The sequence below is a fragment of the Pelobates fuscus genome, chromosome 4, assembly GCF_036172605.1.
Source record: "Pelobates fuscus isolate aPelFus1 chromosome 4, aPelFus1.pri, whole genome shotgun sequence".
Lineage (NCBI taxonomy): Eukaryota > Metazoa > Chordata > Amphibia > Anura > Pelobatidae > Pelobates > Pelobates fuscus.
In genome coordinates this window covers 80314276-80340650 of record NC_086320.1, presented here as the reverse complement: position 1 = coordinate 80340650, position 26375 = coordinate 80314276, and positions in this window count along the sequence as shown.

The following is a 26375-nucleotide window of genomic DNA, read 5'->3' as shown; positions in this document are numbered from 1 at the left end:
TAGGGGAAGCGACCACAGGCGCACCCTCACATATGCAGGCCTCGCACAAGAGCACACACTTCTAGCACTCATACGCACAACATCGCATAAAGCACGACCACATAGGCACGGAACACTAGCAGCACCACATAACCAGACACCAGAGACAATGCAACACACTGGCCACACAACCCGGACATACCCACTCGCCACCCATCAAGCCACACACACCAGGGTCCCCATCCATGACCCACCCCCCACACCCTGAACCTTCCCCCGGCTCAGCCAAAACCACGAAAACTACGATTACGGGCAGGTCATAGGCAGAACCTGCCTTCACTTGTGACAACCCTCCCCTACCGGCCTCGACCCTCCCGAGGATCACTGTACAGACCTCGGATCGGACAACCGAGACCCCCGCCTCACCCACGACTAGCCAAATCGATAAGCCCAGTCGACCCCACTTCTCTCAACGGGACAACCCTGCGACCCGCAGAGCCCACGCCGGCAGGGCCCGCCAAATCCTTCCCCCCCCACCCCCCCCACCCATCCCCCTCCTTCCGGGGTCCTAAACCCACCAGCCTAACTGCCCGTCACTACCACACCCAGAGAGGACGCCACACAAAGCACCAGCCACTACCGTCCGACAGGAATCCCATCCCACAACGGAATGACAACACGTAACCTCCAGATCCGCCTCACCTCCCTAAACGTCAAGGGACTGCACTCACCAGGGAAACGGCACGGGATACTACGATGGGCCAAAGGCACGGGAGCAGATATCGTCCTACTCCAAGAAACCCATTTCACCGACCGCAAACACTTCCCATTAGTTAATCGACACTTTAAAAGATACTATCTGGCCAATTCGCCAGAAGCCAAAAAGAAGGGAGTCGCAATATTGCTGCGCAACTCGTGCCCACTGGAAGACATACAAACACACACGGATCCCTCGGGGAGATTTCTGTTCCTGACAGGGCACGTGGGAACAATATCACTAACGATATGCTCCATATACGCTCCCACAATCCCAGACGCATCATTCTGGAACACGTTTAAGACGCACCTCAATAGCCTATCGGCCAAACATCTCATCATCGGCGGCGACTTCAATGCGACACACACGCCCGCCACGGACCGTAGAACACACACCGGCAACACACCAGCCTCAACTAGAAATGACAAAATGTACGCGGACTTCCTCGCAGACACTACTCTACTAGATGCCTGGAGACTCCAGCACCCGTCATCTGCAGATTTCACTTTCTACTCCCACACGCATAAGTCCTACTCCCGCATCGACAGCTTTCTCACATCCCCAGTGGTACAATCCTGGACTACCCAAACACACATTGGAAACATAGCGTGGTCCGACCATGCAGAAATAGCCCTAACAGTACAGATCCCAATACGAGCCCGGCCGTGGCGATGGAAACTTAACCCGTGGCTGCTTAAAGACAAAGCCACGGTCCACACCATGACTGAGAACCTCAAGACTTACTTCGATCTCAACGATACAGACAACGTGGCGCCGACAACGATATGGGCGGCTCACAAAGCTACAATTAGAGGACAACTCATAGCAATAGCCACGACCCTCAAAAAACAGCGGCTCCGGAAACTCACGGAAGCCCTCGCCGACTTAAAAAGGCTGGAAACGCTTCATAAACAAGCCCCGTCAGAATCACTCCTCACGCAGCTCCAGGCCACAAGAGAACTCCTCAAACAACTCTCAACAGCGGATGTGGCCAGAAACCTCATGTGGTCTAAACAACGGTTCTATGAGAAGGGCAACAAAGCTGATTCCTTACTAGCACATTGCCTTAGAAAACGCCAGGACTCCAAAAAAATCTCAAAAATTCGAACCACGACCGGAGACACAACGACAAATCCAGAGGCCATAGCCAAAGAATTCCTGCAATATTAAACCAACCTATATAATCACAAAACCCAGACGACGCCAGGAGATAGGACCCAGACGGAAACCATCTCCTCGTTTCTGGGACCCCTCAATTTACCTTCCTTATCCGACAGGGCGCAGGCCACGCTGGAAATACCAATTGAGGCAGAGGAAGTCGCCCTGGTCCTCAAAACACTGAAACCCAGAAAAAGCCCAGGACCAGACGGCTTCACAGCCATCTACTACAAACTATTTCAAGCCATACTAATACCGCACATATGCAAAGCCTTTAACTCATTACTACAAGGACACAAACTCCCTCCCGACATGCTGGCAGCGGACATATGCCTCCTGCCCAAACCGGGGAAGGAACACCTCGACCCGGGACACTATCGCCCCATTTCCCTCTTAAACACCGATCTGAAAATACTCACAAAGGTGTTGGCTAACCGCCTCAACCCACACCTTCCTTCCCTGATACATCCAGACCAGGTCGGATTCATTCCCAGACGGCAAGCGGCGGACAACACCAGGAGGACCTTCGACACGATCTGGTACACTAAATACCGAAACATCCCATCGGTCGTGTTATCGTTGGACGCAGAGAAGGCATTCGATCGCCTTCTCTGGCCATATATGTACGGCGTCCTAGCACACCTGAAATTCCCACCAGGTTTTATGAACATCATCCGCGCAATATACCACAGACCTACAGGGAAACTTCTACTGCTAAACGTGGAGGCCCAGACCTTTCACATAGCTAATGGGACCAGGCAGGGCTGCCCCCTCTCTCCCTTGCTCTTTGCGATCTCATTGGAACCCCTGCTTCAAGCACTTCGCACTCACCCCAACATCCAAGTAGTACGGATCAGGCAAGAGACATACACCGTGGGAGCCTACGCAGACGACGTCCTATTGACACTGACGGACCCCATCCCCTCCCTACACGCCACACTCAACCTCATCGATGAATACTCCAACATCTCAGGCTACAAAATTAACTTAACCAAATCCACACTCATGCCGATAGCGTTGACCCCCACACAATTACACCTGCTTCGCCACTCCTTTCCATTCCACATCACCACAACCGCTCTCACGTACCTAGGCACTAAACTATCCTCGACATTGGAAGACACATACAGCCTCAACTACACTCCGCTCCTCACGACAGCATATTCGGACCTACAACGCTGGGACAAACTAGGGGTGTCGTGGCTGGGACGAGTCACTACCATCAAAATGAATCTCCTACCACGATTCCTCTATCTCTTCCAGACGCTACCCATCCCGATACCAAAGCAGGATTTCAAACGCCTACAAGCGGCCATCGATAAATTCATATGGAAAGCTAAGAGACCCAGGATCCGCAGAACCACAATGTATATCCCAAGACTACGAGGTGGACTGGGACTACCCAACTTCCAGCACTATTACAACGCGGCCCAACTGGCCCACATCCAACAATGGCATGCTCACCCAGGCATCAAACGCTGGGTGGACCTGGAACATGACATCTTAGGCTGTGACCAACCCTCCTCCTACATGTGGGTGCCACGCACATACCGCCCACTCCCGCCACCTACCTCGCCAGCAATCACCCACACACTAACCCTCTGGGACAAGCTCAACCCAAAATACGATCTATCTTCCTTCCTGTCGCCCGTAACCCCAATTTACCGCAATAAACGTTTCCCCCCGGGCATGACGGCAAAACACTTCCTCGCATTCGATCAAAGAGACATCTCGAGACTGCTTCACCTGTACCACCGGGGAGAAATCTTTAAATACACAGAACTCCCACAAGCGGAGACTCTGAACACAGCGGACTATTTTCGGTACATACAATTGCGAGACCTGGCACAACAGCCTATAATTAAACAAGCTGGTACCTCACCACCAACGCCATTCGAGAAACAATGCTTCGACGCCCCCCTACAACCAGGACAAATCTCCATCATATACAATACACTGACAACTCATGCCTCACAAATCAACCTCACCTACATCGCCGCATGGGAAAGGGACCTGGGACCACCGGACGAACCCAACGACTGGGCCGAAATATGGGAAGCAACAAACTCCCTAACTGTATGCGTTACGCACAAGGAGCAGGCATATAAGACGCTGCACCGCTGGTACTTGACACCACACAGACTATACAAAATGGGCCAAAAAACAGATGACGGGTGCTGGAAACGATGCTGCGAGACGGGCTCCTACCTGCATTGCTGGTGGACCTGCCCCAAAATTACACCGCTCTGGGACAAAGTGAAAAGCCTCACGGAAACGATTTTAGACAAGCCAATCACGCCGCAACCGTGGACCATGCTCCTCAGCAAACCCCTAGACACGCTCACGAGGAGTGAAAATAAACTCACCGCCCGGATCAACCTAGCAGCACGACGAGCAATAGCAGAACGATGGGCCGACCAAAATATCCCTACAATCTCCACCATAATTAGGAAAATTAAAGAAACCCGTGATCTGGACGAATTGACGGCGCAAATAAACGACACGTACAAAGCGTTCCACCGCACATGGGACCTTTGGGACATGAACCACGGGAATTTGACTGAGATCTCAACAAACGACCCTTGTTAAACCAACAGCCACTCCTGAAATAACCCCGAGAGGAGCGAGCATCGCGTACGAACAACGCCAACAACACAGCGAAGAACTACCACCAACACGGAATATAATGCATTCCCCTCCCCCCCCCCCCCTCCCCTCCTCCCCTCCCCTCTCCCTCCTCCCCCCCTCCCCCCTTTTTTTTTTTTTTTTTTCTTTTTTTTTTTTTTCTCCTCTCTCTCTCTCCCACTCTCCCTCCCTCTCTTTTCTCCCCCCTTCCCACCCTCCAAGGACCCTGCGGGCGTGGGCGGGGAGCAGCCACCCCCCGTCTAACCCCTCTACAGAGAAGGTTTCCGAAAATACGAACCCTCCAGGCCCCCTCCCTCCCCCCCCCCCACGGAGTGCACGCGAAAGCCCACCACCACCAGTCGCCCCCCATAGACACGAATGCCTCGGCCGTGGACACACCAAAGGGGCACCCAACCCACAGAAGACGTTACACCGGTACGGACCAACAGCACATCACAAATCTCACTACCCCATACAAGGACAGGTACCGAAAGTCAACATCCGCACCAAGGTTGTGCCCGAATGGATGCAGAGCGCAAAACACTGAGGCATACAAACAGAAACACACACCGGCTGGCCCCTGCCCCCCTGGCCGCGGCTCGGCCCCTCCTCACACACGCTCACACATAGGAAATATATCGAGGACTTGGAGGGGGGTTGGGCAGCGGGGGGGGGGGGGACAGGTGGGCGGGGATGAACCCCAATAGGGCACTCCTATTACCTTACCTCCCCTCCTTTTCTGTACCCATCCCCGTCCCAAAGATCTAGAGTTACCACAACTGTTATGGGCAGCACAATAAAGGATGAATTACACAAGATAGTAAACCCAAAGACTGAGCACTACATACGCCTTACAAACACGATTGTCACACCAAAGATAACCAAGCTATATGTACTGTGTCATAAAACTCTAATCCCCTTCTTCTCTTCTGTACCCTTACCCCAAAGACAACGAAAATCTTAAAATAAAGAATTTATAAAAAAAAAAAAAACATAGTTTTATGAAAGACAGATTATGCCAAACTTTATTGCGTTCTATGAAGAATCCAGTAGAAATACAGATCAAGGTGTTCCAGTAGATGGGATCTACTTGGATTTTGCTAAGGCATTTAATACACTACCACATAAAAGGTTACTAGTAAAACTTAAAGTTGGATTAGAAGAAAAATTATTGGATAGAACACTGGCTTAAAGATAGAGTGCAGAGAGTAATTGTTAATGGAACCTTTTCAAATTGGTAAGTGAAGTGTTTCAGGATTCTGTCACAAATGTGGTTACATTTTGGGAACCAGTTTTTAAGAAGGATATTACTGAAATCAAAAAAGTGCAGAGGTGAGCTACAAAATTAGTAAGGGAGATGGAATACATCAGTTATGTTGATAGGCTGGAAAAAATGCATTTGTTTTCTTTAAAAAAAAAAAAATGCCTTAGAGGGGATATGATGGCATTATACAAATATATACAAGGTCGGTACAAACTGCTATGTGCTAATCTGTTCAGTAGTAGTAATATACAACAGACAAAAGATCACCCATTGAGAACAGACGAGAGGTGTTTTTTCTTACAGCAGAGGATAGGGTTATTTACAGTAAGAACAATAAAGATGTGTAATTATGTGCCTAAAGAGGTTGTCTTATCACATTCTATAAATATTTGTAAAAAAGCAATTACAGAATATACAAGGATATAATTAATGTGTATGTGAACAGATGGTTATTCCAATGAGAAATTGGAAATTGTGGAGGTGGCCTTCTTTTGGATCAACAACATAAAAGATTAGGCTTCAAAGTTGAACGTGATGGACTTTAGTCTTTTTTCAACCTAGACCAGTGGTTACAATATACACATCATTGTTCAGGTCAGGGGTTCCCAACCCAGTCCTCAAGTACCCCCTAACAGTCCAGGATTTAGGGATTGCCCAGTTGTGTCTAAGGTGTTTTTAGAAAAACAAAACAAAAAACACTTTAGACACAACAGGGTAATCCCTAAATCCTGAACTGGTAAGGGGGGCATGAGGACTGGGTTGGGGACCCCTGACCTGAACAATGATGTGTATATTGAAGGGAATTATTCATACTTTTATATTATTAATGAAAACTGAAGTGTACATGAAATAATATTTCTGTGTGTATATTTTTATATGAATCAAAATCAAATCAGTGAATTGGTAATAGTGCTTGGAATAACCCTTTAATACCACCTCATGCCATTAAGTATTTTTGTGCCCCCAGACTATTATTTTTGACATTACAACAATGTACACATCTGTTCTCCACCTCAGAATACCATTCTATCAAGATCATCTATGTCATATAGTCCTTGAATTCTACCTGTTTGCCCATGGGCTACTGATCCCCTGTTTTTGTGAGACTTTGTCAGTTGTTCACAACTATAATTATCCTTTAGGTATCCATCGACCAGGGACCTTTGCCTAAGACTGTTTGCTGAATACTTTTACTTAATTACCTTTTATTCAATCTTTCTGTGCTGCATTCTCAGGAAACACAGCAGTTCAGACTTAAGGGAAAATAAATAAATAGAAAAACCCTGATATTTTTTTACACTAGATTGCAAAGTAGCATATTTTGATAAACATTGAACATCAAAAGTTATTTGTTAACAATATTAAAAGTGTTTTTACATGACCCTTCTCTTTTAAATTGTTCATCCATGGATGATGAGACCTATAGTACATCAACAGCTGGTAGTGAACTGCAATCCCATAATCCTCTGATATTCAATATCATAAGATTTGTATTCCATCAACAGCTGGATATAAATGCATTGACGTCCACTGGTTTATCCAAAAACCTGAAACACGGAAACATATTTTGTTCAATTTCATTTAAGGTCTTTATAGTGGTTTTATGTATGATGAGTTATTTTTTTTAACAAGCGATCACCAAACCTGATATATTCTATCTACTTCTGAGTACATATTACTAACATGTGGGTTTAAAAAAAATAAAAAAATAAAATACTTTGCTTTTCATCTAATATTATTCAAATTAATTAAAGTGTCATTTGGTAACATATACCGATATTACAATGTTGTTTTTTTTACATTTGTATACATGATACATAGTACACATTTATCATTTTTTAATATATACAGGTGGTCTCTCATGTGTTTCAAATTTAAATGCTTCAGTAAAACAATTTTGTGCAGTATATGTTCTGTAATTTGATGAATATTGAATTTTAATGTATATGGTAATTAAATATCAATGTCTAAAATTCATAAGAAAGCATTTCCTTCGTCTCATTTATTTCTAAGCTACACAAAATTAAAATGATTTAATAATATTCATTTTATAAGATATATTGTGTACAATGTCAATATTTAATATAATAAATAAAGAAAATATTATATTCCAGGATGTTATGAGAAAACCCATTCAGTCTAGAGACTATACTGGATAATATATGAATACATATATTAATTCCATGTGAAGGACCAGAAGGTTTTGCCATAGCATTGGGTTCTCTAGTTCGCATGGCCAATGACAAGCCTTGACTTTTTACAACAAAGGACAATGCAAGATTAAAGCAAGGGTTAACTAAATGTATTTGGCAAGTGAACCCAGCAATATGTTATGAATATATGTTTCAGAAAAATATAGTACTTTGTAATAATTCTATAATATTTCTGCCTTTGGGTTATCTCTTAAAAGCTCAGAAGGAACGGCAAACCTAATAAAGGCAAATAGACCTCTACATAAAAAAATAATATAATAATATTTAATGTTTGTCATTATTTACATTTGTATGAAAATCATAGTGCTGTTTTTTTTCTGTAAAACGTGCAGTTCTGAGCAAAATGTGCTTATAATGCAAGAAATTCTTTATTTAATGTTTGCTTTTTAATAAACTTCAGCCAGTGTTCTTTGGTCTCACTTTTAGCATTAATTGTTTTGAGTTTTTTATTTTTTTTATTTTTTTTATTAAATAGTGAGTTGTGGACATTTGCGACCTGGCTTCCAAAATGTAGACTAAAAGTTGAATTGGAATATCATCTACATATTAAACATCAAATATCCTTAAACCAATGGTCTTTATTTAGCAAATTAAATTGTCACAAAGGGTTCTATCAATCTGTTATCAATATCTGAAAATAAACGGTATCGCCCCTCTAGATCCTAAACTCAGTAGCTCCTCTGGTAAAACTCAACTCCCTTTCCATATCCTTAGATTCATTAAAACTTCTCTCCTTTCTGAACAACTGGCTAATGCTGGGTAGTTGGCTATCTCTTAGGTAGGGATTACACATCATCATTGCCCCATAAATCCAATTTAATACGTTTTTTTTTCTCTAACACAATCAATGTGACTGCCATCATCTGACCACATTCCAGTGTCCTTCCAATATTAGTTATTTCTATTTCACACAAAGAGAATGAACACAATGACTTAACAAATCCTGTCTGATTATCTCATTTCTCTCATTGTCATTAACTAGAAATCCTACTAGGCAATTTATTTTGTTATTCCTCACAGAAACTTGATGGACCACTGACCTTTGCCCACATATGATTCAATGGATTCCATCCCTTTAATCCCCCAAGAGAGAGATGATATGGCAACTGTTTCTTCTTAGGACATTTTGCAATCAAAATTGGTATCAAGCAAGATTATCTACTTGTTCTATCTAACGTAATTTTCTATCCTTCTTGTCTAGCCTATATGTGAATTGTTATGGTTATCCCACAAGGAATATTAATTTTGACCTCCAACACAGATTGTAATATCGCAGTTCTCCATCTCAATGACAAATACACCGTCTTAGTTTGCCACTTATGTTCACCTATTTAGTTTAAAAAATAATTTTCACCAAATACAAAATTGCTTACATCCCACCTGACAAGTCTCAATTCTTCAAAACCAGTTCCTCTTTAGGTGAGTTCAGAAGCCCTGTCATATTTAGGCACAGAAATACCAGCTGACATATCTCAAAACACCAAGCTAGGAATTTTCTCTCTCCTCAAAGCAACCTGTCCATGTGAGCTATGTAAATAATATCCATTTCTTGACAATTAACGTCATACCTGAAATGCTATATCTCCAACAAACGTTATCTTTTGCCATTTCATCTTTGTTCTTCCAAAGGAAAAAAACACTATTTCTGAAATTCATTTAATTTAGGAAGAATGCTTGTCTGAGCCATAAAATACTCAGTATAAGACACTTTTTTTTCTCAAAAACAACAGGTGGTACCACTTAGACCAATACCCTTAGTGGATGCTGTGAATAAGGGGGTAACTTATATTCAGGACATTTCTTTATACAAGTGTGTATTCTATTTGCTTATTTTATGTTTTATTTTATCTGTTTTAATACGTTATGCATAAATACATTTAATTGCACTTTATAAGTTCCCTGAAGTCTTAAGAATCCTCATTGGGGTGGTGCCATCCCCTTTATATTGGCACTTTACCTGTTACCTTCAAAGCCAGAATTTTAAGGCTCTGAAAAAGGTGAGCTTAATACCTATTTCATGATTTTATGTTATTTTATCTGATTGTACTACACATTGGACTCTCTCTTTTATCTTATCAGAGTGAATATCAGAGTGGAGAAGTGGTGTGATGCTGCCCTAAAAGGATACAAGCCCTACTTACAGAGCCAACTATATATATAGGCTCATTTAAATGTGAGTGATCTATTTTTTCTCAATAAGAATTTTACATTTTATTACAATCTACACTAAATTATATTTTCTTATTTTATTTTATATAAATGTGATACACACGGTTTTACCAAGATAATGTGTGGTAAGTTACCCCCTTAACCTCTTAAGGACACATGACATGTGTGACATGTCATGACTCCCTTTTATTCCAGAAGTTTGGTCCTCAAGGGGTTATACTTGTAACACCTTTTATTTTTTATTAATGTGTGTGGAAAGGAGGATATCCCACAAAAGTGTATAGAGCTTCTGGTTTTTAAATAACATTTCACTTACGCACTTTTTGTAGTAACCCACTTCCACAATTTGCTTTGTTCAAGTTTTTTTTTCAACCCTGAGAAATCGCCCATTGCCCTATTGCCACCAATATTGACTGGTGTTGTGTGAAGAATGTCTTGAGAACTTTTTCATCCTTACCCTTAGCCACTAGCGAACAGCTGCAGGGATACCATACATACTCATCATAGTCTGGCAGCCTGCCTGACCCAGGATATAGCACTGTGTCATGGAATATCCTTGTGTGCTTTGCTAGCAAAGGTTCAGCATAATTCTTGCCTGTTGCACTGTCACTCCTTTGGTACTTTGCCAATATATTTTTCAATGCACCTCTTGCAACTAGAAATCAGCAGAGAGTGGTGCTGTGGAGAAGTTGGGCCACAACCTCGGTAGGGAAATGGATGTTTGTTTCCAGAAATTGGCAAACGATAAAGTAATTAGCGGTACAGTTGTAGCTGGTATGCAACAGGTTGCTGAACTCTATCCTCGAAAGACTGTTGTAGGACACTTGAAAACACTTAGATGCCAAGACCTGTATACAGTTACTAGACATGGAGATTTTATTTTTTTTAGAAACTGAAATTCGTCTGAATTTTGGTTGATCGCATGAACAATTAAATTCCTGAACTCTAAGCCAAAATGTAGCCACATTACAAAACAAACGTGCAAAATAGACGAACATGTTTGCTTTCATTCGTGATTCCGGATTCTGCCCACGGTGCCAAAAAGATACATGATTGGTGAGGAATAAGATGATTAAGTAACATGGTTTGTGAGGAATAAGATGATTGCTATCTTGGGTACAGCTACTAAATGTAAATTGTATTCAAAGATCAAGTGAGAAGTGACTTGCAGAGGGAAAAAGGAGGAACAGTAAAAAAACTAAATCTATATTTATATATGTGTGTTCAGGGTCAAAGACCACATCATACAATAACGTTTGAGCTATATCAGTAGTAGCAAGTCGGTTGTGGTGTGCTTAAACTAACGTAAAGGGTAGGCTCTAAAAAAGAAAGCCCTGATATTGAAAGAAAATAATCAGGGAGATTTGTGTGGGAGTCCAAAATCTCTGCAGAACATCAGGAGGAAGCTTGGAGGGGACAAGCAAACAAAAAGCCTCTGATAACTCCAGGCATACAGCCCTTACATTCGTGGCTGGGGCCAAAAGGCCAAGGCATACAATAAAGTTTGAGCTATACCAATAGTGGCAAGTCAGTAGTTGTGGGCTAAAACCGACAAATGGGCTAGGCCTTAAAAAAAGAGGGCAACAATATTAAAACTATCTAAACTTGTAATTACATAAATTAACAAGGCTTGTTGATTAAGCATACTTATATCTTGATTGATATAGCTACTGTACATATCACCAAAACTTCTCAGGTTGTTAGGAAGATAACATCAAGGACTTAAAGATGTAATTAACTGTTAAAATTATACCATAACCAAGTGTGCTGCGCCACATATTTGCTGATGTTAGGAAATAGTGACACTTCCCAAAGCTCGTGTGTCAGTACATCTTCCAAAACTGGACCAGAAACTAATTATCAGAACACTTACAGACCATTAATCCCCTATTCTATGTCTCCTCCCCACTGTTGTTCCCAGTGTTGTAGTTGCATTTGTAACCACGCCTGAAACAAAAAAAAATTGTTCATTTAAATATATAATATATAAATATATATATATTTTTTACAACTCCTCTTTTTCCACCTGTTGGGTATTTTTGTCACTTAATCTGTAAACCAAATCATGGGACAATGCACCTATCAGTATACTGTATAATATATGCATAATATTTATACTGATTGGCCCATTTTCGCACTCTTTCGATTAGTCTGATTTGTTTTCTCAATCTTTTACCATTAATAACATTCGGCCGAGTTGATGCACTGTATGGCCGAAATTTAGCCATCTAAAATTTTTCTTTTATTTTCAGCAGAAGCGATTTAGTTGAAATAAATATTTCCACTGTGTGCAAGTGTAATAATTACCATATACTCTCATACATTTTCTAGTGTAATCTAGCATAATATCTAGAATTTGTCTTCCAGTTCTTTTAATCAAACCTAATAGATTATTTATTTATTTTGTGACATTACATCTCGCAGTAGATTTGGCAAATCATGTGCTTTGACCATTTTGTTTATAGAAACAAGTGGTGTCTGAGTAACTAACACTTTGCCAATTGTCATACAAATGAATTTTGACAAGGGTTGCCAGGGAGTTCTACACAGGATTTCCTCTTTACAAACAACCTGCTTTAAGCCCGCCGGGCCAAAGGATTGCTAAATTACAAATCATTTGTCTTCCTCTGTCAGAAACCATCCCATCACCTCCTGTAATTACACTTCTATTGAAAACGGGATCAAACATTTAAACAAAAGAGCAACAAGAAAATGAATGAAAATGTATTTTTAATCATTTGCCGTAGTAGGGGAATGTGGCGATCCGTTACTGTATGGTGTATGTTTATATGTGGTTGATTTACAAGCTCATGTTGAAATGCTTTAGATTAAACAAACTAAGTAGTAAGTTTACATTTCTTTCATTTGCTTTTTTATGTCTATACAACTGGAAAAAATGTTATTATATAAAAGCATTTACAAAAATATGTAGACAGTTGGCTATCATTTGATTAAGGGGCTCTCTAATTGAGGGCAGATGGAAGGCATTGCTTCGCAATATTTGTACAAGATGAAATATTAGTTTTATTACAGTTGTAGTAAGTTTATTGGCATGTTCTATGATGTCTGTAATTGTACCTAAAAACCAAGTGGAGATGAATTACCTTTTAGGAAGGCATATTTTCCGCAAATGTTTTTTAACATGTATGTGACGACATTTATCAAAGCGTTGCTCCTGAGAGTATTATTCTAATGTCTAAAGGTGGACTTGCTGACGTATTGAGCCGTTGCTGAAGAACCTAATATTTGAAGTTGTAGATATTTAGCTGCATGGGTGCTACATGACGGCCACTCCTGTTTTATAGCATCTCATCATTAGGTATGCAGTGGGCATAGAAAGTAGTCAGATCTGTCAAGAACATTCTGAAGGAGCACAGTAACATGTAGACACATCCAGAGCGATCTCGCTAAATAGTGAGTTGAGGAGAATTTACAATTGACCCTTGCACTTAAAGGGACACAACAGGCCATCTCATCTCATTGAAGTGGTCTGGATACCAAGATCAACCCTATTTTAACCAAGAAGCTGAAACAGTGTGGTTCTGCAGGGATGGCTATGTTTTCATTGCATGGTTAACCTGCACATTAGCAAAACAGTGTGACATTTTGCTGTGCATGCGCACTAGCCTCCCAATGCTTTCCTACCGGAAAGCATTTCATTGGCTCAGGTCTTGATGATCTTAGCCAAAGTGGCAGAGCTGCACGCTGGAGGCCAGTGCTGCGAGGGAGAAAGGGTAAATAAAATCACCTTTTTTTAACCCTGGCAGAGAGGTCCCAGACACCTAGAAGGTGACTAGGGCACTATAGTGTTAGTAATACACATTTTTATTCCTAACGCTATAGTGTTCCCTTAAGATCAAATTAGCTGAATTGAAAAAATAATACATTTCAGAAAAGTTGGAGAAAATGGAGAAAAATCTATCCAGATCAACTTTTCTGTGAAAAGATTTTCCTGGTAAAAACAGAAAACTTTGTTCATTGCCAGTAGTATCACTAGAGAGGTGTGACACAGTCAGAGGTGTAACAGACACCTATCAACCAGCTCTCACTGCCCATACAGCTTTGTTGAGACTCATGAAGAAGGCCTAGCAGTTAGAGCAGCACAAAGCTATAATGGTGGAGGACGGGGTTCCAGCTGGATGCAGACCTGGGGTAATGGCCCTTGAGACTCCAGACCATTCAGATTATTGCCTTCGTTACCACAGCAATGCTCTGATACTATGAGTCTGAAGCTCATGACACAGAGCTGCACCAGCAGTGGGTTCACACTAGAAGTACTCCACAGTGTTTTCAGAAAACAATAAATGCTCATATTTGGAAACGCAAACCCCCAAGAATATCACTGAATACAGTGAGCTGCAAAATGACAGAGGGTGGAATGGGAGTACCGAATATTCAAAAATATTATCTAGCTTCCATACTGGCACAAACAGCAGCACTAATAGATACATCTAGTATACCCCTATGGCATATATTAGAACAATCTATTGTCCCACAATATGAGATATTGGATCTCATTTGGACAACACATCGCGCTCATCTTAGAAACTACAATTTCTTATCCACAACACAAATAGCTCTAAGGTTGTGGAGTTACTGGGCCCCTAAACTTCTGGGGAAAGGCAATTATTTTTACTATGGAACTCTGCAAAGCTTAACTTATTATACAAAAGATTTAAATATAACAACATGGAGAAAGAAAGGATTAACAAAAACGCGACATCTAATAGCAGGCTCAGCTATACATCAATTCCCAGATATACAAATTAAATACGATCTTCATAACAGGGAACTCTATACATATCTCAGAGTGAAACATATTTTAATGAAACTTCAAGTGAAGGAGGTGGAAAATTCTAGGGTGAATGACTTTGGAAAGCTATGTTTGGGGAGACGACCCCAAGATAAACCTCTATCAATAAGCTACAGAGGAATATTAAATCTAGCAAAACCAGATAAACTGCCTTTTATGTTAAAGTGGGAGAAGGAGCTAAATAATGAGTGGGAGCCCTTTCAATGGTATAGGGCTATGAGATCAACTAAGGCTGCCACACATAATATACAACACATAGAAGCAACATACAAAATGTGGCTACGGTGGTACATGACACCACAAAAATTGGCGCAAATATACCCAGAGAACGTGGGGACATGTTGGAGATGTGGGGAAATGGAAGGATCTATGACCCATATATTTTGGCAGTGTAAAAAAATTATTGATGTATGGAAACACATTCAACAATTAATTTTTAGAGTTACAAACACATTGATACCCCTGCAACCAGAAATATTCCTACTACACATTATGCCAGAGAGAATATTGCCACAAGAAAAAGTGTTAATTATACATATTTTGATGGCTACAAAAAATGCTATAGCTAGTTTATGGAAAACAAAACAGGTGCCATCAATAAGTATAATAAGAGAAAAGATCTCTACTACCAAAATCTACGAGGAAATGGCATATAGGCTAAAAGGCAAACAACACATTTATGAAAAAATTTGGGTGAGGTGGAAATGAAATGAGAGTAAATTAAAAGAAAATAAGGGGAAAGAAATAAGCAAAATAGCCTCATTAATACAGACGGCTAATAAAAGTTAGGCGGTACAAAACAAACGAAGGGAGACGAGGGAAAGAGAACGAGAACAGGAAAAAAAAACAGATTGATATAGACGTTTAATATGAAACTCCATAAATTAAAAAAAAATTGGAAATACAGACTCATAAAAGAAATAATTACTATAATTGTACTTTTTTTTTTTCTTTATCTATATATTTTTGTCTAATGTAAAAAAGAATTCAGTGTAAAGATGTATAAAAAAAAAAAAAGAAAAAAAAAAGTGTTACTGAAGCTAAAATAAGTTAGAAGAGATTGTAAAATGTATAAAAGTAAAAGATGGTAATAGAATATTTTGTATTGTGAATGGTATCTCTCTATTTCCGTATATTATTTATTTATTTATTTTATTTATTTACGTCTTTTATTTATTTATTTTTATTTATTTATTTATTTATTTATTTATTTATTTTTTCACTGATGCACAGTGTTGTTTTTTCTGTAATTTGAAAAAGTAAAATAAAGATTTAAACATGAAAAAAAAAGAAGTACTCCACAGTGTACCACTAGGGATATACATGCCCCCTTCCCTGGCCCAAGGTAACAAGAGGTAGAGGGAATACACTTTTTTTTTTATTATTAAAATACATGGTCATGATTTTATAGTAATACAAATATACATGTCCCAGCAAAACCTTATCTCACACCATTCTATACAAAAAACATCCTTTACACACACAATTGCACGATATCCCCTATACACGCATGCTACTATTGCCATTACATTTAGTGATATACAGGACTCATGGTATGCGAGTAACATTAGCACAAAAATCTTTACTGAGAATTCTGTATGGTCTGATATCAGAGGAGGTCCAAAAGGGGGTGACATCATGAGTTAGTGCAATGATTGACAACAACCATTGTGACATCACTGTGATGTGTGTGTTGTGATTGTCTGTGAGTGATGTATGTGGTTGGCTGTGTGCGATGTGTTGGAGGCTGTGAGTGATGTAAGTGTCAATGCATGACATGTGAGTAGCTGTGAGCGATGTGTGTGACTGTGTACGGAAAGGCTAGCTGTGAATGTTTGGTGTAGCTATGTGTGTGGGTAGCTGTGACTTATGTGTGTTGCTGGTGTGGGACTGTGAGAGAGCATTTAAAGTGATCCTGCATCTGCCTGAGGTGCAGACCACAAGATCCCTCACAGCATGAGGGCAGCAAGGCTAGTCAAGAAGATCTTTTGATCTCCCTGTCAGCTCATGCAGCAGCTGTCACTCCAGTTACATTAGGGCATCCTTGGGTGCATTTGACACACCATAAATACACACCTATGTACATATAATATATAGAAATACTGAAACTGTATTTATTGGAAAAGCTTCTGTTAAAATCTGACTTTCTTCTACACATTGTCCAATTTCCACTCTCTTCCTATATTGATTTGATCATGTTTAGTTTGCAGATTGTTCTGCTCCTTTGCAGCACTCTATGAATTCGAATTGTTCAATCTAAGAGAACGTATCAAAATAATCAATTGGTGGAATTATTATATTATTATTATTCACATTTTTATACTTCAGTATGGACATATTCCACAGTGATTTGCAATATAACATAAAATAACTGAGAAATAAAGTATTAAAGAGCAGGGCCGGACTGGGAACAGCCCTGGTAAAAAAAAAATTATTCCAACCCTCTAATTCATTGTGTCACATACTATGCTTGTATTTTTTATATGTATGTGCTTTGGAAGAAATTTGTCTTACATGCAGCCCCTCGCTCCAGATGATCCATGGGTGTTACAGTGCTGTAACACCCACCCTCCAGTCTGTTGTGATTGGCTCTGCTTGGGGACAATTCTTTAAGCAGGGCAATCCTCCATGCCAATATCAGCATATCGGCATCAGAGTGTCAATTGTATAATTTCAGCAAATAAATTTATATTAAAAGGATGCTCCACATTAATAAATCACACTAGTTCAATGGCACACAAACACACACACACACTGACTACAGAAAAGCTCACTGACACACACATGCTCACTACGGACAGACTCACTGACACAAACAAGCTCACTACAGACAAGCTCACAGATACACACAAACGCTCTCTGACCCATGCACAAGCTCACTACAAACAAGCTTACTGCCGCACACAAGTTCACTGACAAACTTTCACTCACGCACACTACAGTCAAACGCAGTGACAAACACAAGCTGACTACAGACAAGCTCAATACACACACAACCTCTCTGACCCACACAAGCTCACTAATGACAAACACAGAAGCTCTTTGACCCACACAAGCTTACTACAGACAAGCTCACTGACACACACGATCACTACAGACAAGCACACAAACACACACAAGCTCCCTGCCCCATAGACAAGCTCACAACAGACAAGTTTACTGACACACACAAGCTTACTACAGTCAAACTCACTGACACACACAAGCTCCCTAATCCATACACAAGCTCACTGACATACAGAAGCTCTCTGACCCACACAAGCTTACTACAGGCAAGCTCACTGACACACACAAGCTCACTACATACAAGCACACCAACATACACAAGCTCCCTGCCCTATACACAAGCTCACAACAGTCAAACTTACTGACACACACAAGCTTATTACAGGCAAGCTCACTGATACACACAAGCACACTACAAACTCACTGATATACACAAGCACAAGCTCACTGATATACACAAACACACTACATACTCACTGAAACAAACAAGCACACTACAAGCTCACTGACAAACACAAGCTCACTACAAGCTCACTGACACACACAAGCACACTACACGCTCACTGATATACACAAGCGCACTACAGACAAGCTCTCTCTCTCTCTCACACACACACACACACTCTCTCTCCAACTCTTTCAGTATCAATCATACAAATACCTGTCACTGGCAGTGTGGATCCTTAACGAGGTGCTTCCTGCACTTCCTCTTCCTGTGTGAAAGTTCACCAGGTTGAGGCTGGGGGCAGAGCTCCAGTGCGGGGGCTGGATCCTATCAGACTGTCCGTGCAGGGGAGCTGGTGATGTGTGAGAGACTCTCACTCCTCCCTGCTGCAGCTGGCTGCAACCTCTGACTGTGTACCAGCCTCTAGCAGCTACCTAGGTAATTGTCTGCCCCAGCCCCCAAACAAAAACTCAGAGGAGGAAGAAAAAACATGTCAGGTGCTGCACTGCCGGACCCAAGTCCACCAGCCCACCGGGAAATTCCTCGGTATCCCGGTGGGCCAGTCCACTGCCCAGTGCTGCTCAGGCTACTACTTTCTCATTAGTCCAAGCAGCACAGATGGGATGAGTTGCTGTTTAAAGCTGATTGAAAGGGTGGCACCAGGGGACTGCAGACACTATACCAAATTAAATTAGATTATATAGATCTACAGTGTCCCTTTAACAATAACCCCTGCTCTAATGCTCTCACAATCTATTAAGATGTGTCCTTTGTGCTCTGGGATTAAAATTACTGACGAGAGCTAAGAACATATTTTTATACCCACATATGCATGGGGGAGGTGGTAACAAGTAATTGTTGGATTATGTTAAGAATGTGGATAAAACAAACTGGAAAGTAATAGAATTGTCCTGATGGTTGCTCCACTTTATAATTTTGTTACAGAATTTCCCTACTTTTCTAATAGAGATGATTTCACTGATATCTCTCTCTGTGTTTTGTGACTGTACTCTGGTAACTGCTGTGTAGTAGGAAGTGTGGAATCCAGTTTATTAAGATACATTTCATGAGAGAGATGTGAGATAGAGCTCGATGTGTTTGGTTTTCTTGTGACTACAGCAAGCTGATGCCTATGTCTCAAAGCTTTGCATTTGTATTCTGCAACTTATAATGCAAGATCGTCAATTGAACTTTGGGAGACTGTGAAACATTATGACATATATATGCTTTCAAAAACTGTGCTGTTAAAAATACTGCAAACTGTCCTTTCCTAAAGTTAGGGCATGCGATGATGTCAAACAAAAGGAGGGTTTTATAGCGATTATGGTGGCACCGCATCCCCTAATGATTGGGCCCTCATAGCCAGCATACTTACCCTCCTCACCAGATCCAATCGGAGGTACTGCCTGACAAACCGAGGCAGTCCCCCTACAGTCAATCACACCGAACCAAGTCATGTGATCACGATGACACTGCAATCACATGACTCTGCCAGATTGCAAGATTAAGTGCAGTTGAACAGCCTGTGTTGTCAGGCAAATCCCCCAACATATAATTAGTGTCCAAATCATATTTAAATCTACACATAGAAAGAAAACACAAACACGGTGTTCTGCACTCATTGGCTCAACGATCTATGTACCACAGTGCTATTCCGGCCAAATGGCTACACAAAGATGCAGAGAAGCACTCAGTAGCCTTGTATCAGTGTCCAAATGTGTAAACTTTTATTTATTCATAATCGTGGTGAACAATTCAATACCCAGTACGGACTTTTTTCAAGATAAATGTATACTAAAAAAAAAAAGTGTTTAACAGATTGGGAAACGGAAAAGATAGTGGGATATGAAAAAAAGAGGCTACAAGAGTCTAAAAAAAGGAGGCTTGGAAGTCTTGAAAGTCAAGCAGCCACCATGAGAATCAATGTGAGGATTAGTCATCAAAGTTCTCAAAATACAAGTCCCATACAGTTGAAGGTTAAGTTAAAGTCCTATATAAAGTTAAAAATAAAAATGAAATAAAATTTGAATAAAAAAACACAATGTCCAAGTCCATGTGGTACAACAGGATATAGAATTAAAGTGTTACCGGCATTATTTTCACAGAGTGATATATGGTAAAATAAGGCTACACCAATCTTGGAGTAAGTGAAAATGCGAGAACTCACCCCCACAAAGTCACATAGAAGTGATACATAATATCTTAGCAGGTTTACGCAACTCTAAACAAATATATTATTTCTTTCAAACATAGATACATGCATCGACTTGCACCAGCAGAAGCTTAATCAATGAGGTGTACATAACCACAAAATGAAAACAAGAAGTAATGAGCATAAATATCAATGCTAAGGCCAAGTACCCAATATGGATAACAGAACATTATTATTATTATTATTTTCTTATTTATATAGCGCCAGCAAATTCCGTAGTGCTGTACAATGGGTGGACTAACAGACACGTAATTGTAACCAGACAAATGGACGCACAGGAACAGAGGCATTGAGGGCCCTGCTCAATGAGCTTCCATGCTAGAGGGAGTGGGGTATAGTGACACAATGGGTATAAGTAGGGGTAATGCAATAGGTTTCTAAAATTATGTCACATTAAACATCCCAAGTATGAAAATTAGATGTGGAACATCCAACTACCTTATTAAGCATTACAAATACACCATAAGAGGCTATGTGTAAGCAATTTGTAGACCTAGAAAAATAACCATTTAGTGAAAATGTCCCATAGTTGTCAAGCAATATATCAGAGGGTAACCACACTGCATATGAACATTGCAACCCTAGTAACAAATGCAATATAGGAGGTAACTGATTCACTTTTTAAAGCATAGATAGGAAACAATTCAGTGGATTCATCTCATTAGGGCCTCTAGGTGCCACAGTGTCCAGATTGAAGATTCCCCTGGACTCCCTTCGCAACAATTCAATATCCCTGTCTACCCTACAGTGCAAGGAGGGTACTTGATCAATCCCCATAGAAGCTTAATCAATGAGGTGTACATAACCACAAAATGAAAACAAGAAGTAATGAGCATAAATATCAATGCTAAGGCCAAGTACCCAATATGGATAACAGAACATTATTATTATTATTATTTTCTTATTTATATAGCGCCAGCAAATTCCGTAGTGCTGTACAATGGGTGGACTAACAGACACGTAATTGTAACCAGACAAATGGACGCACAGGAACAGAGGCATTGAGGGCCCTGCTCAATGAGCTTCCATGCTAGAGGGAGTGGGGTATAGTGACACAATGGGTATAAGTAGGGGTAATGCAATAGGTTTCTAAAATTATGTCACATTAAACATCCCAAGTATGAAAATTAGATGTGGAACATCCAACTACCTTATTAAGCATTACAAATACACCATAAGAGGCTATGTGTAAGCAATTTGTAGACCTAGAAAAATAACCATTTAGTGAAAATGTCCCATAGTTGTCAAGCAATATATCAGAGGGTAACCACACTGCATATGAACATTGCAACCCTAGTAACAAATGCAATATAGGAGGTAACTGATTCACTTTTTAAAGCATAGATAGGAAACAATTCAGTGGATTCATCTCATTAGGGCCTCTAGGTGCCACAGTGTCCAGATTGAAGATTCCCCTGGACTCCCTTCGCAACAATTCAATATCCCTGTCTACCCTACAGTGCAAGGAGGGTACTTGATCAATCCCCATAAATTGGATTGACTGGATGTCTGAACTTGAAGAAATGCCTTGCAACAGGAGTGGTCTTTGGATCCTTTGCTGCATTCCTAATTGGGGAATGATGATTTCTAAATCTCTCAAAAAAAAAATAATTTTTGACTAAAATGAAGCCTCAGCTGCATGAGCACATGATTTTTGTAAAACACAAAATCAAAGATACGTGAAGTTCGGTGTTTGATGTCATACTCCTTACCCGGCTGTGGGTGATAGATTAATTTTCCAGGTGACATATGTCAACAGGTAGTGCAACCTAAACACCGGTAGTACCCCAGTTGTTCTTCAACATCTTTAGATTGACAGTGATAAAACTGGTCAGTGTGTACTAATACATTTCTGAGATTCGCTCCATTTGCTCCATGCCCGTAACTCATAAGTGCAGGTTGTGACAAGGAAACCGGTAATGACTTGTCACTCTAAATAATTTTTAAATTCCTTCTGATGGACCTGGCTAGCAGGTGTTATAGTGTTAAAAGTGTATATGTGTATGTATGTATATATATATATATATATATATATATATATATATATATATAAATAATGTCATTCTACGAGTATATTTGTATTTTTTTTATTATTTATTTATTGGAGGACCTGCCTGACAACCAAGGTCCAGGGAATTTAATTTGAAAGCCCTATAAAACCTGTAGATGGGGGTACTGTTATACTTGAGAGACATTGCTAAACACAAATAAAGTAAAACAAATAATGCCAATGATATCAGTAAATGTTTTGTGTGAAAAATGCAAAAATCTAAATTAAAACACTAACTTTAGCCAGAGTGTGTGACTAAGTGATTACTAAAAAAGACTAAACATGCCCCATTCAATACCCTGGAAATTGCAAATTTCCTGCCATGATTGGGGTAATATCCATTCAAGGTATGCCATATGGTCTCGAAGGTAACATAGGCCCAGCAAACAAAATCTCAATTTGTATAAACTGAAAAAGGGAAATCCCTTCATTTGACCATGTAACTTTTCAAAACCCAGAAAAACCTGTACATCGGGGTACTGTTGTTGTGTTTGCTGAACACACATATGTGTATTTTCTTGCAGTAAAGCTAATAGTATTATGACATTCACAGTTAAAATGCTGTGCAGAACATGCAAGAATGGTTCAAGGGCAAGCACGAAGATCATCGGTGACAGGGGCCATCTCTGCCAAGTTCCATTACTTAAAGGGAAGGAATACGTGTACGCCCTATTAATGCATACTGTGGCGGTAGGTCATGAATATATATAATTATATATATTTATATTAGAACATTTTTGCAATCTTTTGATTTGTAGAATGGCTATGATTTTCTAAGTGTGTAGTTGTACAAGGATTATAAAACTGCCTTTATCAGCTAATGAAATCAGAGATGTGCTTCTCAGGTCTAAATGTTTTAACAGTGATATATAATTATATATATTTATATTAGAACATTTTTGCAATCTTTTGATTTGTAGAATGGCTATGATTTTCTAAGTGTGTAGTTGTACAAGGATTATAAAACTGCCTTTATCAGCTAATGAAATCAGAGATGTGCTTCTCAGGTCTAAATGTTTTAACAGTGATTTAGCCAGAGTGTGTGACTAAGTGATTACTAAAAAAGACTAAACATGCCCCATTCAATACCCTGGAAATTGCAAATTTCCTGCCATGATTGGGGTAATATCCATTCAAGGTATGCCATATGGTCTCGAAGGTAACATAGGCCCAGCAAACAAAATCTCAATTTGTATAAACTGAAAAAGGGAAATCCCTTCATTTGACCATGTAACTTTTCAAAACCCAGAAAAACCTGTACATCGGGGTACTGTTGTTGTGTTTGCTGAACACACATATGTGTATTTTCTTGCAGTAAAGCTAATAGTATTATGACATTCACAGTTAAAATGCTGTGCAGAACATGCAAGAATGGTTCAAGGGCAAGCACGAAGATCATCGGTGACAGGGGCCATCTCTGCCAAGTTCCATTACTTAAAGGGAAGGAATACGTGTACGCCCTATTAATGCATACTGTGGCGGTAGGTCATGAATATATATAATTATATATATTTATATTAGAACATTTTTGCAATCTTTTGATTTGTAGAATGGCTATGATTTTCTAAGTGTGTAGTTGTACAAGGATTATAAAACTGCCTTTATCAGCTAATGAAATCAGAGATGTGCTTCTCAGGTCTAAATGTTTTAACAGTGATTACTCAATTCATGTAGACCTTAAAGAGGCACCATAGCTCCCTCTGCCTCCCCCTCCAAGGCACCCTGCCCCTCTCCCCATCTCCCTCACCAATGTAAATAAAGGGTTAAACATCTTTAATTTACTTACCTTACCCCAGGCCAATGTCCCTCAGTGCTGGGTTGTGACCCCACCTCCTCCGACGTCTCACGACAAGCAGCCGCTAATGCGCATGAGCGGCAAATGCAGAGCACACATTAGACCTCCCCATAGGAAAACATTGAATCAATGCTTTCCTATGGGGAAAAATCTGATGCTGGAGGTCCTTATGCAGATCAATTGAAATTTCTATGGAGCTGCACTGTTTAACATTGCAGCACTAAGTGCAATAGGAACACTGTACTCAGATCACTTCAATGAGCTAAAGTGATCTGGATGCTTATAGTGTCTCTTTATGTTTACTGTGACTTTTCAATGGCACCTGTGTTTATTGTAAAACATCAAATTTGTAATAAGGTCCCTCAAGACTTCAGACCTGCAGGCCACCTAACAAGAAGGTTTGAATGAACTGATACTAACCAGAATTACCTACACCAGTTTTCAATGACTTGATAACTTTAGAATTCAGGGATTGCCCAAAAATGTTACAGTAAGAATTTCACGAAAACTCCTGGCCAATTATGGTCCCCATGGGTTTGTGTATGAACTATCAATAGGGTAATAGAGAGCATTCTGTGTCATTTTTATCATTTACATAGTGCTAATGTACTTTGCACTTTGCAGGTAACATCACACTAGACGGGAGATAAATAATCACAGCAGTTATGGAACCGCTGTAAGGATACTAGTAAAAAGTAAAAACTGGTTCAATTTCTGTTTATTTCGCAGATTTATTTTGTATTTCTTTACAGATAGTATTTTCCCCTCCATGAATTGCAGGTTACCCGCACTAAACGCATTATTTAGATTTAATTAAGTCTGCAAACCTGGACTTTCTCCTCTTTCAGGCAGAATAATGATTTCAGTCAGTTTGTTCTATGGAAAACTGCAACTCACCGCACACCACGTATTGCTTTATATATTAAATCTTAAAGAAATACAAATACAGGACATGCCTCTATTAGTGTTGGTTCTGGCTGAGTATCCGAGAGATCTGGTTACATCACAAAGGGGCATGTAGTGAGGAGTTCTGATACGTGTTATAATAGATGCATACTATGGATGCCCCTAGAAAACAGAGCGGAGATGGTTCTATGTATTACTGCATTTTGGCTCTATTAAAACACAGCAAGTCTGGAACTGTGACGTAGTAATACTTTACAGCACTTCCTCGTCAGCGGAACACCAATTGTCATTCAACTTTAATGCCATTGAGCTGTGCCAAAGATGGACAACTTCATATTTATTATTTATAAAGTGCCAACATATTCCGCAGCGCTGTTCAATGGGATAAAGGGCCAACAGATTTTGCAGTGCTGTACAATGTTAAAGAGACACTATAGTCACTAGAACAACTACAGCTTAATGTAGTTGTTCTGGTGAGTACAATCATTGCGTTCAGGCATTTTAATGCAAACACTACCTTTTCATAGAAAAGACTGGAGGTGCGCCCTGGGGCAGTGCTGCATATAATTCTCCTTATAATGAGTATCACCCTCAAAAATTAGATTAAGTTTAATGTCTGACTATTTTGTAAAATAGCTTAAATGGATGCAACACACACCTTGAAAACTTATATGCATAGTAAAACTTAACCCTTCTAACAACGTAACATTTTCCTGCAGGCTATGGAACCTCCCAACACATACCCCCATATGTGTGGATCAACTCACAAAGAAAGAGTGACTGTGTGCCCCTCAGACAGCTGAGCAATGGGAGGTTCAAGCATTGGAGATTGTTGGATCCAAAGGAAACAGCCAAGTATCAATCCTCCATATAGATGACAGAGTCGCCAAATAAATAAAAAAACAGTCTGCCGAAGTTAATGATGTTTGCAATATGACAAGTCAAAAGTAAAAATGTGGCAAAGTCGTTCCATGTTTCTTGAC